Raw genomic sequence first — 12,644 nt, 5'->3', positions numbered from 1 at the left:
AGAAAATAAGATTTTACTCACCGGTAAATCTATTTCTCGTAGTCCGTAGTGGATGCTGGGACTCCGTAAGGACCATGGGGAATAGCGGCTCCGCAGGAGACTGGGCACAACTAAAGAAAGCTTTAGGACTACCTGGTGTGCACTGGCTCCTCCCACTATGACCCTCCTCCAGACCTCAGTTAGGATACTGTGCCCGGAAGAGCTGACACAATAAAGAAGGATTTTGAATCCCGGGTAAGACTCATACCAGCCACACCAATCACACCGTATAACTTGTGATACTATACCCAGTTAACAGTACGAAATATAACTGAGCCTCTCAACAGATGGCTCAACAATAACCCTTTAGTTAGGCAATAACTATAAACAAGTATTGCAGACAATCCGCACTTGGGATGGGCGCCCAGCATCCACTACGGACTACGAGAAATAGATTTACCGGTGAGTAAAATCTTATTTTCTCTGACGTCCTAAGTGGATGCTGGGACTCCGTAAGGACCATGGGGATTACACCAAAGCTCCCAAACGGGCGGGAGAGTGCGGATGACTCTGCAGCACCGAATGGGCAAACTCTAGGTCCTCCTCAGCCAGTGTGTCAAACTTGTAGAATTTAGCAAATGTGTTTGACCCCGACCAAGTAGCTGCTCGGCAAAGTTGTAGAGCAGAGACCCCTCGGGCAGCCGCCCAAGAAGAGCCCACTTTCCTCGTGGAATGAGCTTTCACTGATTTAGGATGCGGCAGTCCAGCCGCAGAATGTGCAAGCTGAATCGTGCTACAGATCCAGCGAGCAATAGTCTGCTTAGAAGCAGGAGCACCCAGCTTGTTGGGTGCATACAGGATAAATAGCGAGTCAGTTTTCCTGACTCCAGCCGTCCTGGAAACATATACTTTTCAGGGCCCTGACTACGTCCAGTAACTTGGAATCCTCCAAGTCCCAAGTAGCCACAGGCACCACAATAGGTTGGTTCACATGAAAAACTGATACCACCTTAGGAAAGAATTGGGAACGAGTCCTCAATTCCGCCTTATCCATATAAAAAATCAGATAAGGGCTTTTGCATGACAAAGCCGCCAATTCTGATACACGCCTGGCCGACGCCAAGGCCAACAGCATGACCACTTTCCACGTGAGGTATTGTAGCTCCACGGATTTAAGTGGCTCAACCCAATGCGACTTCAGGAAATCCAACACCACGTTGAGATCCCACGGTGCCACTGGAGGCACAAACGGGGCTGACTATGCTGCACTCCCTTAACAAAAGTCTGAACTTCAGGCAGTAAAGCCAGTTCTATTTTGGAAGAAAATCGATAGAGCCGAAATCTGGACCTTAATGGAACCCAATTTTAGGCCCATAGTCACCCTGACTGTAGGAAGTGCAGAAATCGACCTAGCTGAAATTCCTCCTTTGGGGCCTTCCTGGCCTCACAGCACGCAACATATTTCCGCCATATGCGGTGATAATGGTTTGCGTTCACTTCTTTCCTAGCTTTAATTAGCGTAGGGATAACTTCCTCCGGAATGCCCTTTTCCTTCAGGATCCGGCGTTCAACCGCCATGCCGTCAAACGCAGCCGCGGTACGTCTTGGAACAGACAGGCCCCCTGCTGCAGCAGGTCCTGTCTGAGCGGCAGAGGCCATGGGTCCTCTGAGATCATTTCTTGGAGTTCTGGGTATCAAGCTCTTCTTGGCCAATCCGGAACAATGAGTATAGTTCTTACTCCACTCCTTCTTATTATTCTCATTACCCTGGGTAAGAGAGGCAGAGAAGGGAACACATACACTGACTGGTACACCCACGGTGTTACCAGAGCGTCCACAGCTATCGCCTGAGGGTCCCTTGACCTGGCGCAATATCTTTGTAGCTTTTTGATGAGGCGGGACGCCATCATGTCCACCTGTGGCCTTTCCCAACGGTGTACAATCATTTGGAAGACTTCTGGATGAAGTTCCCACTCTCCCGGGTGGAGGTCGTGTCTGCTGAGAAAGTCTGCTTCCCAGTTGTCCACTCCGGGAATGAACACTGCTGACAGTGCTAACACATGATTTTCCGCCCATCGGAGATTCCTTGTGGCTTCTGCCATCGCCATCCTGCTTCTTGTGCCGCCCTGTCGGTTTACAGGAGCGACCGCCGTGATGTTGTCTGACTAGATCAGCACCGGCCGGTGTTGAAGCAGGGGTCTAGCCTGACTTAGGACATTGTAAATGGCCCTTAGTTCCAGAATATTTATGTGTAGGGAAGTCTCCTGACTTTTCCATAGTCCTTGGAAGTTTCTTCCCTGTGTGACTGCCCCCCAGCCTCGAAGGCTGGCATCCGTGGTCACCAGGACCCAGTCCTGTATGCCGAATCTGCGGCCCCCTAGAAGATGAGCACCCTGCAGCCACCACAACAGCGACACCCTGGCCCTTGGAGACACGGTTATCCGCCGATGCATCTGAAGATGCGACCCGGACCACTTGTCCAACAGATCCCACTGGAAGATCCTTGCATGGGACCTGGCGAATGGAATTTCTTCGTAAGAAGCTACCATCTTTCCCAGGGCTCGCGTGCATTGATGCACCGACACCTGTATTTGAATTAGGAGGTCTCTGTCTAGAGACGACAACTCCTAGGACTTCTCCTCCGGGAGAAACCCTTTTTATCCTGTTCTGTGTCCAGAACCATACCCAGGAACAGTAGACGCGTCGTAGGAACCAGCTGCGACTTTGGAATATTCAGAATCCAGCCGTGCTGTTGTAGCACTTCCCGAGATAGTGCTACTCCGACGAACAACTGCTCCCTGGACCTCGCCTTTATAAGGAGATCGTCCAAGCACGGGATAATTATTTCGGCCATTACCTTGGTAAATACCCTCGGTGCCGGGGACAGACCAACGGCAACGTCTGGAATTGGTAATGACCATCCTGTACCACAATTTTGAGGTACTCCTGGTGAAGAGGGTAAATAGGGACATGCAGGTAAGCATCCTTGATGTCCAGTGATACCATGAAATTCTCCAGTTTTGCAATAATCGCCCTGAGCGATTCCACTTTGAACTTGAACCTTCGTATATAAGTGTTCAAGGATTTCAATTTTAGAATGGGTCTCACCGAACCGTCTGGTTTCGGTACCACAACATTTTGGAATAGTAACCCCGGCCTTGTTGAAGGAGGGGTACCTTGATTTCACCTGCTGGAAGTACAGCTTGTGAATTGCCGCCAGTACTACCTCCCTTTCTCCGAGGGCAGCAGGTAAGGCTGATGTGAGGTAACGGCGAGGGGGAGTCGCCTCGAACTCCAGCCTGTATCCCTGTGATACTACTTGCAGAACCTAGGGATCCACCTGTGGGCAAGCCCACTGGTCCCTGAAGTTCCCGAGACGCGCCCCCACCGCACCTGTCTCCACCTGTGGAGCCCCAGCGTCATGCGGTGGACTCAGAGGAAGCGGGGGAAGATTTTTGATCCTGGGAACTGGCTGTCTGGTGCAGCTTTTTCCTTCTTCCCTTGTCTCTGTGCAGAAAGGAAGCGCCTTTGACCCGCTTGCTTTTCTGAAGCCGAAAGGACTGTACCTGAAAATACGGTGCTTTCTTAGGCTGTGAGGAAACCTGAGGTAAAAAAAATTCTTCCCAGCTGTTGCTGTGGATACGAGGTCCCAGAGACCATCCCCAAACAATTCCTCACCCTTATAAGGCAGAATCTCCATGTGCCTTTTAAAGGCAGCATCACCTGTCCACTGCTGGGTCTCTAATACCCTCCTGGCAGAATAGACATTGCATTAATTCTGGATGCCAGCCGGCAAATATCCCGCTGTGCATCCTTCATATATAAGACGACGTATTTAATATGCTCTATGTTAGCAAATATTATCTGACAGGGTATCAGACCACGCTGCAGCAGCACTATTTATGCTGAGGCAAATGCAGGTCTCAGTATAGTACCTGAGTGTGTATATACAGACTTCAGGATAGTCTCCTGCTTTTTATCAGCAGGCTCCTTCAAAGTGGCCGTATCCCAAGACGGCAGTGCCACCTTTTTTGACAAACGTGTGAGCGCCTTATCCACCCTAGGGGATATCTCCCAACGTGACCTATCCTCTGGCAGGAAAGGGTACGCCAGCAGTAACTTTTTAGAAATTACCATTTTGTATCGGGGGAACCCACGCTCTTTACACACTTCATTCACTCATCTGATGGGGGAACAAAACACTGGCTGCTTTTTCTCCCCAAACATAAAACCCCTTTTATGTGGTACTTGGGTTCATGTCAGAAATGTGTAACACATTTTTCATTGCCGAGATCATGCAACGGATGTTCCTAGTGGATTGTGTATATGTCTCAACCTCGTCGACACTGGAGTCAGACTCCGTGCCGACATCTGTGTCTGCCATCTGAGGTAACGGGCGTTTTTTGAGCCCCTGATGGCCTTTGAGACGCCTGGGCAGGCGCGGGCTGAGAAGCCGGCTGTCCCACAGCTGTTACGTCATCCAGCCTTTTATGTAAGGAGTTGACATTGTCGGTTAATACCTTCCACCTATCCATCCACTCTGGTGTCGGCCCCACAGGGGGCGACATCCCATTTATCGGCCTCTGCTCCGCCTCCACGTAACCTTCCTCATCCAACATGTCGACACAGCCGTACCGACACACCGCACACACACAGGGAATGCTCTGACTGAGGACAGGACCCCACAAAGTCCTTTGGGGAGACCAGAGCGCTATATAATGCAGGGATTAACACTATAACTGAGTGATTTTTCCCCCAATAGCTGCTTGTATACACATATTGCGCATAAATTTAGTGCCCCCCCTCTCTTTTTAACCCTTTGAGCCTGAAAACTACAGGGGAGAGCCTGGGGAGCTGTCTTCCAGCTGCACTGTGAAGAAAAAATGGCGCCAGTGTGCTGAGGGAGATGGCCCCGCCCCTTTTCCGGCTGACTTCTCCCGCTTTTTCTGGAATTCTGGCAGGGGTATTTTTACACCTATATAGCCTTCCTGACTATATATGGTGTAGATTTGCCAACCAAGGTGTCTTATATTGCCCTCAGGGCGCCCCCCCCCCCAGCACCCTGCACCCATCAGTGACCGGAGTGTGAGGTGTGCATGAGGAGCAATGGCGCACAGCTGCAGTGCTGTGCGCTACCTTGTTGAAGACAGAAGTCTTCTGCCGCCGATTTTCCGGAACACTTCTTGCTTCTGGCTCTGTAAGGGGGCCGGCGGCGCGGCTCCGGGAACGAACACCAAGGTCGGGTCCTGCGGTCGATCCCTCTGGAGCTAATGGTGTCCAGTAGCCTAAGAAGCCCAAACTACCACCAGTTAGGTAGGTTCGCTTCTTCTCCCCTTAGTCCCTCGCTGCAGTGAGTCTGTTGCCAGCAGATCTCACTGTAAAATAAAAAACCTAAAATATACTTTCTTTCTAGGAGCTCAGGAGAGCCCCTAGTGTGCATCCAGCTCAGCCGGGCACAAGATTCTAACAGAGGTCTGGAGGAGGGTCATAGTGGGAGGAGCCAGTGCACACCAGGTAGTCCTAAAGCTTTCTTTAGTTGTGCCCAGTCTCCTGCGGAGCCGCTATTCCCCATGGTCCTTACGGAGTCCCAGCATCCACTTAGGACGTCAGAGAAATAGACATAGCGTTTATACTGGAGCTTAGTAAACAAATGTCTCTTTGAGCATCTCTCATATACAAGGCAGCATCTCTGATATGCTCTATGGTCATTAAATTTCATTGCCGTTTGTACCACTGTATCCGGAGATCTCGCTAGCCAGCTACAACGCTCCACGTATTCTTCACCTATATTTATGATCTCCCAGAGATGACTGCATGATAAAGGTTAAAGCATCAGCAGCCGGGGAGGACACTCTTGGTGAAAGAGTCCACAAAGAGGAGCGGTCTAATTGTTTAATTGTCTGGCCTGACACGCTTTTATAGGAAGCACAGCTTCACTTTATCAACGGATTTCTGGCTATCCAAATGGGACAGCTAAACAGCTCCTAAGTTCTCATTTATTGTGAAGAAAAAAGTCCTTCTTTTTCCCAAAATTGACTGCTCTATAGTTATACAAGGGAGAACTCTGTGTGCTATTAAGCTTCAGTAAACATCAGAAAAGTTACATTTTAACTATCACAGCATGTGTTGCTAAAAATTATAAGTGGACACAGAGAATTATGTCATGTTACATGTTGTATCTAGTCTGTTTATAAATACAGTATTGAATCAGTACGTTGGCCGGCCGGTGGTACAAATTTTATATTATATACATGTTTTATGTGTTTTAATACATTTTTCTTAAGTTCTAATCTTTATGCGCTGTAACACCAAGTTCTTTGTTCCTATCTGGAGATTCCCAAGCCTTTTCGCACAATTCGCTTAGCTCAAATGAAGACGGAAAAGTGACCTCAGGCTTTTTCCCTTTACACATGTGTACCCTCGTGTCCGGGACAGGGGGTTCCTCGGTGATATGCAAAACCTCTTTAATGGCAATAATCATGTAACGAATACCCTTTGCCACCTTCGGCTGTAATTTTGCATCTTCATAGTCGACACTAGAGTCAGTATCTGTGTCATCGACCTGGGATATGGTGCGCTTTTGAGACCCCGAAGGTCCTGGCGCCACAGGGACAGGCATGGTCTGGCTACCTGACTGATCCCTAGCCTCAGCCTTGTCTAACCTTTTATGCAGTAAATTTACATTTGCATTTAAGACATTCAGCATATCCACCCAGTCCGGTGTCGGCATTGCTGACGGCGACCTGACATTCAAGCACTACCCCTCCACATTAAGCGAGCCTTCCTCGTCAAACATGTCAACACACGCGTACCGACACACTTCACCCACACAGGGAAACTCTTTTTCTGAAGACAGTATCCCCTTTAAGGCCGTTTGGAGAGACAGAGAGAGAGTATGCCAGCACACACCCCAGCGCTATACCCCTGGAAAGAAACACAGAATGCTTTTCCCCAGTAGCGCTGTGTAGTAATAAAACGCCAATTATGTGCCCCCCCCCCTCTAGTTCAAAACCCCCCTTTCACCGTGTGTAAAGCAGGGGAGAGTCCGGGGAGCTTCCTCTCAGTGGTGCTGTGGAGAGAAAATGGCGCTGGTGAGTGCTGAGGGAGAAGCCCCGCCCCCTCGGCAGCGGGCTTCTGTCCTGCTCAAAGTTATTAAAAAATGGCGGGGGCTCTTTTATATACATGTACAGTTCCCACCTGTACATGTATATAGTCTTTTGCCATCAGAGAGGTGTTTATATTGCTGCCCAGGGCGCCCCCCCTGCGCCCTGCACCCTTACAGTGACCGGAGTGTGTGTGGTGGGGTGTAGTACGGCAGCATACCGACAGCAGATCCTGGCAGCATACCGACGCCGGGATCCCGGCGGGGAGGGGCGAGTGCAGCAAGCCCCTTGTGGGCTCGCTGCGCTCGCCATGCTGCGAGCTCGGTGGCGACCTGCGGTCGCCACGGGTTCTATTCCCACTCTATGGGTGTCGTGGACACCCACGAGTGGAAATAGTCCCTGTTGGTCGTCATGCCGACCATCGGGACAGTGACCCGTCGGGCTGGTGGAGAAGGTCATGTGACTGTCGGTCAGCTGACCGGCGGTTACATGAATACCACCCGTGTGGTGTGTGGAGCAATGCCGCACAGCTGCAATGCTGTGCGTTACCTCAGTGAAGCTCTGAAGGCTTCTGCCGCCTGAGACGTCTTCTGACTTCTTTTCTTCTGGCTCTGTGAGGAGAATGGCGGCGCAGCTCTGGGAGTGAACGCCCAGGACGTACCTGTGTTCACCCCCTCTGGAGCTAATGGTGTCTAGTAGCCGAGGAAGCAGAGCCTATCATTTAAGTAGGTCTGCCCCTCTCTCCTCAGTCCCTCGATGCAGGAAGCCTGTTACCAGTAGTGCTCCCTGTAAAAAATAGAGAAAAAATCCAAACAAAAATGCTTTCTAGGCAGAGAACTCAGGGGAGCTCCCTGCAGTGCACCCATTTCCCTCTGGGCACAGTGTAAAACTGAGGTCTGGAGGAGGGGCATAGAGGGAGGAGCCAGTGCACACCCAGAATCCAAAGCTTTCTTAAAGTGCCCTATCTCCTGCGGAGCCCGTCTATTCCCCATGGTCCTTACGGAGTCCCAGCATCCTCTAGGACGTTAGAGAAATACGTATATAATATAAATATAAATGAGCACATAAAGGTGTTTATAATAACTACAGCAGTGGAAAGTATTATCCGTAATCCGTGGACACAATATAAAAAGGTTTAGTCAGTGTAGGACACAAATAGTTGCTATGGTGATGTAAATAGCAGCTGGTGCCAAGTACTGAGGAAGAAATTAGTATAGCAACAGTGATGCCACATAAGGGGAAAAATGTGACAGATAGGGGATCGGAAGACAAGAGCTAACAAGGGAGGGCTGAGGAGCGCAAGGACAGAGAAAATGGAGCTGTACTTACTAAGATTCCTTAGGTTAATGGGGCCTATAAAGGAGGAGATAATGGGTAAGGAGTTAGATTGTAACAATATGTTGTACAAATAACATTAACATTTTTTCAGGTAATCAGACAATAAACTTTATGAAACCCAAACAATAAAAATTCTGGAAAAGCTACCAATAAAAAAACTTATATAATGATAAAGACCAAAGTCTAATTTATTTGTAATGTTATACTTTATTTAAAATAAATGTAGGAGCAGTCAAACTATTTTACTTACAGGATCACATAAACTACTCATTGTAGATTGTCATCTATGCAGTGGTAACACATTGGGGGTAATTCTGAGTTGATCGCAGCAGCAAGTTTGTTAGCAATTGGGCAAAACCATGTGCACTGCAGGTGGGGCAGATATAACATGTGCAGAGAGTTAGATTTGGGTGGGTTATTTTGTTTCTGTGTAGGATGAATAATGGCTGGTTTATTTTTACACTGCAATTTAGATTTCACTCTGAATACACCCCACCCAAATCTAACTCTCTCTGCACATGTTACATTTGCCCCTCCTGCAGTGCACATGGGGGGGTAATTCCAAGTTGATCGCAGCAGGAATTTTGTTAGCAGTTGGGCAAAACCATATGCACTGCAGGGGAGGCAGATTTAACATGTGCAGAGAGAGTTAGATTTGGGTGTGGTGTGTTCAATCTGCAATCTAATTTGCAGCCAGTATTTACCCTGCACAGAAATAAAATAACCCACCCAAATCTAACTCTTTATGCACATGTTATATCTGCCTCCCCTGCAGTGCACATGGTTTTGCCCAATTGCTAACAAACTTGTTGCTGCGATCAACTCAGAATTAGGCCCATTATACAGGGTTTACAGAGAATGTATCATTCTCTGCCTTAATGTGGCTGACATTCTAAAGGCCAGTACACACTAGCCGATCCCTGATGACGCCGATATTGCCGGCGGGGAAGGCAGTGACGGCATTGGTAACGATGAGGATCTCCCTTGTCTGTACATGTTCAGACGAGGGAGGGGGTCGTTAACGATGCGCGGGAGCGTGCATAGTTAACGACACTGAGTGTACACACTGGACGAGATTGTGAAAGTTCTCGCTCAGATCGTCCCTTCTGAGCAAGATCTTTCACTTTCTCGTCTAGTGTGTATGGGGATTACTCCTCTACCACACAAACATACATAGGCAGATAATTAGCTGTGGACAACTGCAGATCACAGATTTAATGCACAAAACTATCCATTTATTTTACAACTTCCACGCTTGGTAACTCAGTACCAGTGGTCAAATGTTCCGAGCTATAAGAGTCCAAGGGTGCACCTAATACGGAGCTCCTGAGGCGCTCCCATGAGTGAGGGCCATGTTGCCAAATGCAGTGGTAACATGAGCGTTTGGGCCCAGTTGCGGGGCAGGCATCATTCACTTTATCGTAGTGTGCATCCAGCTTAAGTTATGTGGCTAATTGAATCTGCCTCATGCACTGAATTACCAGTATGTTTTTGGTGCGTTGAAGGAAACTGCAACAGCCTGTGGAAACCCATGCGCACGCAGGAGAACATATAAACTCCACAACCTCATGCCTGGAATGGAACTCATGCTACCTTACCAAAATAAAAATACTGAATTGTCTGGCAGATGCGAACTTCCTATAAAAAGATTAAGAATTATTATGGAATTTACTGGTTTGCAATTAATGTACTTCAAAATCAGATTAATAATATGAACGGAAAGAAGCAGCAAATACAGTATCAGTATAAATTTAGGAACAAAAGTAATTTATTTCAGTAGCTGAAACTTTCCGTATTCTAAGAAGGGTCATTCTCAGCTGCAATCCGCAGTGTTCATAATTGCTACTAATTAATTTAACTTTCAATTTCAACAGTGAGTATGTGATTCAAGTGGAAGATTCATATAACTCCGGCTTCTAAGAATATGAAGTAAAGGTCAGTCAGTCACTGATTAAAAAAGGGACAATACAATTGGAATTACTTATTTTTCTTGTACCCGCTGCACTTTAAAAAAAACAACAACAACAAAAAAAAACTATTTTCTATGTATGGTAAAGGGGTGAATCGTGTACTATGTACACCACACACATCCCTATGCCTAGTATGTACAAAACCAACATCCCTGTATTCTGTGCCCTATGATCAGTAGTAGCCTCATGCCCAACAAATTCCCATGCCCACCATAACCTTGTGCCCAATAATCTCATACCCAACAGTTCCATTACCAAAATACAAGGTCCCATGTCCATCATAACACCTTTGTATCTACAGCAAAACAGCCTCATGATTGACACTGACCAAAACTGGTATATCTGCACCATCCTGACCATACACAGAACTGTGGCCAGTATTACACATTCATGCTTACTAAACACTAGCCTGTGGCCAGTATTATACATTCATGCTTGCCAAACACTAGCCTGTGGCCAGTATTACACATTCATGCTTGCCAAACACTAGCCTGTGGCCAGTATTACACATTCATGCTTGCCAAACACTAGCCTGTGGCCAGTATTACACATTCATGTCAAACACTAGCCTGTGGCCAGTATTACACATTCATGTCAAACACTAGCCTGTGGCCAGTATTACACATTCATGCTTACCAAACACTAGCCTGTGGCCAGTATTACACATTCATGCTTACTAAACACTAGCCTGTGGCCAGTATTATACATTCATGCTTGCCAAACACTAGCCTGTGGCCAGTATTACACATTCATGCTTGCCAAACACTAGCCTGTGGCCAGTATTACACATTTAGGCTTACTAAACACTAGCCTGTGGCCAGTATTACACATTCATGCTTGCCAAACACTAGCCTGTGGCCAGTATTACACATTCATGCTTGCCAAACACTAGCCTGTGGCCAGTATTACACATTCAGGCTTACTAAACACTAGTCTGTGGCCAGTATTACACATTCATGCTTGCCAAACACTAGCCTGTGGTCAGTATTATACATTCATGCTTGCCAAACACTAGCCTGTGGCCAGTATTACACATTCATGCTTGCCAATCACTAGCCTGTGGCCAGTATTACACATTCATGCTTACTAAACACTAGCCTGTGGCCAGTATTATACATTCATGCTTGCCAAACACTAGCCTGTGGCCAGTATTACACATTCATGCTTGCCAAACACTAGCCTGTGGCCAGTATTACAAATTCACGCTTGCCAAACACTAGCCTGTGTCCAGTATTACAGTTTTGTGCCCACCATATACTGAAACTTTAAGCGTACACCAACCTAATCTCCACTGGTACTATTTAAGACAAGCCCCAGGGCAAATCATAGCCGCATGCAACTGTCCATTAGCCACAGTGATGTCTGACACAGTGCCAGCATTACTGACCTCCAATATAGCCTACAGAGTCTGCTGTTACAGTACAATAATATCAGCTCCCTCTCTATCCACATTGACAATCTGTTTTTATCTTCTTTGAGGGTTACGCAGACGACTGAGGCTCACGCAGTGATCCAATGCTGGGTCTTCGGACGCAGCAGCGGATCACAGAAGCCAGCACAGTTTCCCTACAAACTCAGGGCCTAATTCAGCATGGGTCGTAGATCTACAACCCATTACACTTAAATGCGGTGGGACGCCCAGCACAGGGCAAGTCCGCCCCGCATGCTGGGTCCTGCCTCCCCCCACAAACATGCAAACGCATCGCACAATGGGGATGCTTTTGCATGTTTAGGGTTCCCCTCTGCTTACGCAGCCTAGCTGCTAAAGTAGACGTGTGACGTCACGCAGCCGCCGCGGGACGCCCCGCAAACGGTCCGGACACGTAACTGCTGTCCGGACCATGCCTGCCGCAATGCCGCAGACGCAACTCACCCTCCTGCCCCGCGAACGCCTCTGCCCGTCAATCAGGCAAAGGTGTTCGAATATGTGAGATGCCTTCACAACTCACAGGCCCCAGCATGCGGACGTAAATAGTATTTTGATTACCTACTGGTAAATCCTTTTCTCGTAGTCCGTAGAGGATGCTGGGGTCCAAATTAGTACCATGGGGTATAGACGGGTCCACCAGGAGCCATTGGCACTTTAAGAGTTTGAAAGTGTGGGCTGGCTCCTCCCTCTATGCCCCTCCTACCAGACTCAGTTTAGAAACTGTGCCCGAGGAGACGGACATCTTCGAGAGAAGGATTTAACAGAGATAGTGGCGAGATTCATACCAGCTCACACATACAAGGCACATCAAGCTAACTTAGCTTG

General features: G+C 48.0%; 1 protein-coding gene across 9 annotated transcripts in view; it reads right to left on the bottom strand.

The window, feature by feature from the left end:
- Nucleotides 1-12,644, bottom strand: part of ZRANB3 (zinc finger RANBP2-type containing 3) — an 894,936-nt gene that overhangs the window by 620,114 nt on the left and 262,178 nt on the right. For 3 of the 9 annotated variants that reach the window (XM_063933775.1, XM_063933774.1, XM_063933772.1), the window contains exon 2: nucleotides 8,412-8,435. The exons of the other annotated variants lie outside the window; for them this stretch is intronic. The gene's annotated coding sequence lies outside the window, so the exon portion shown is untranslated. The remainder of the gene's footprint in view (nucleotides 1-8,411; nucleotides 8,436-12,644) is intronic. 9 annotated transcript variants of the gene reach the window in all.

Source organism: Pseudophryne corroboree, chromosome 7 (assembly GCF_028390025.1).
Source record: "Pseudophryne corroboree isolate aPseCor3 chromosome 7, aPseCor3.hap2, whole genome shotgun sequence".
Classification (NCBI taxonomy): Eukaryota; Metazoa; Chordata; class Amphibia; order Anura; family Myobatrachidae; genus Pseudophryne; species Pseudophryne corroboree.
Note: the sequence above shows the minus strand (reverse complement) of the source record. Positions and strands in the feature narration are given on the sequence as shown.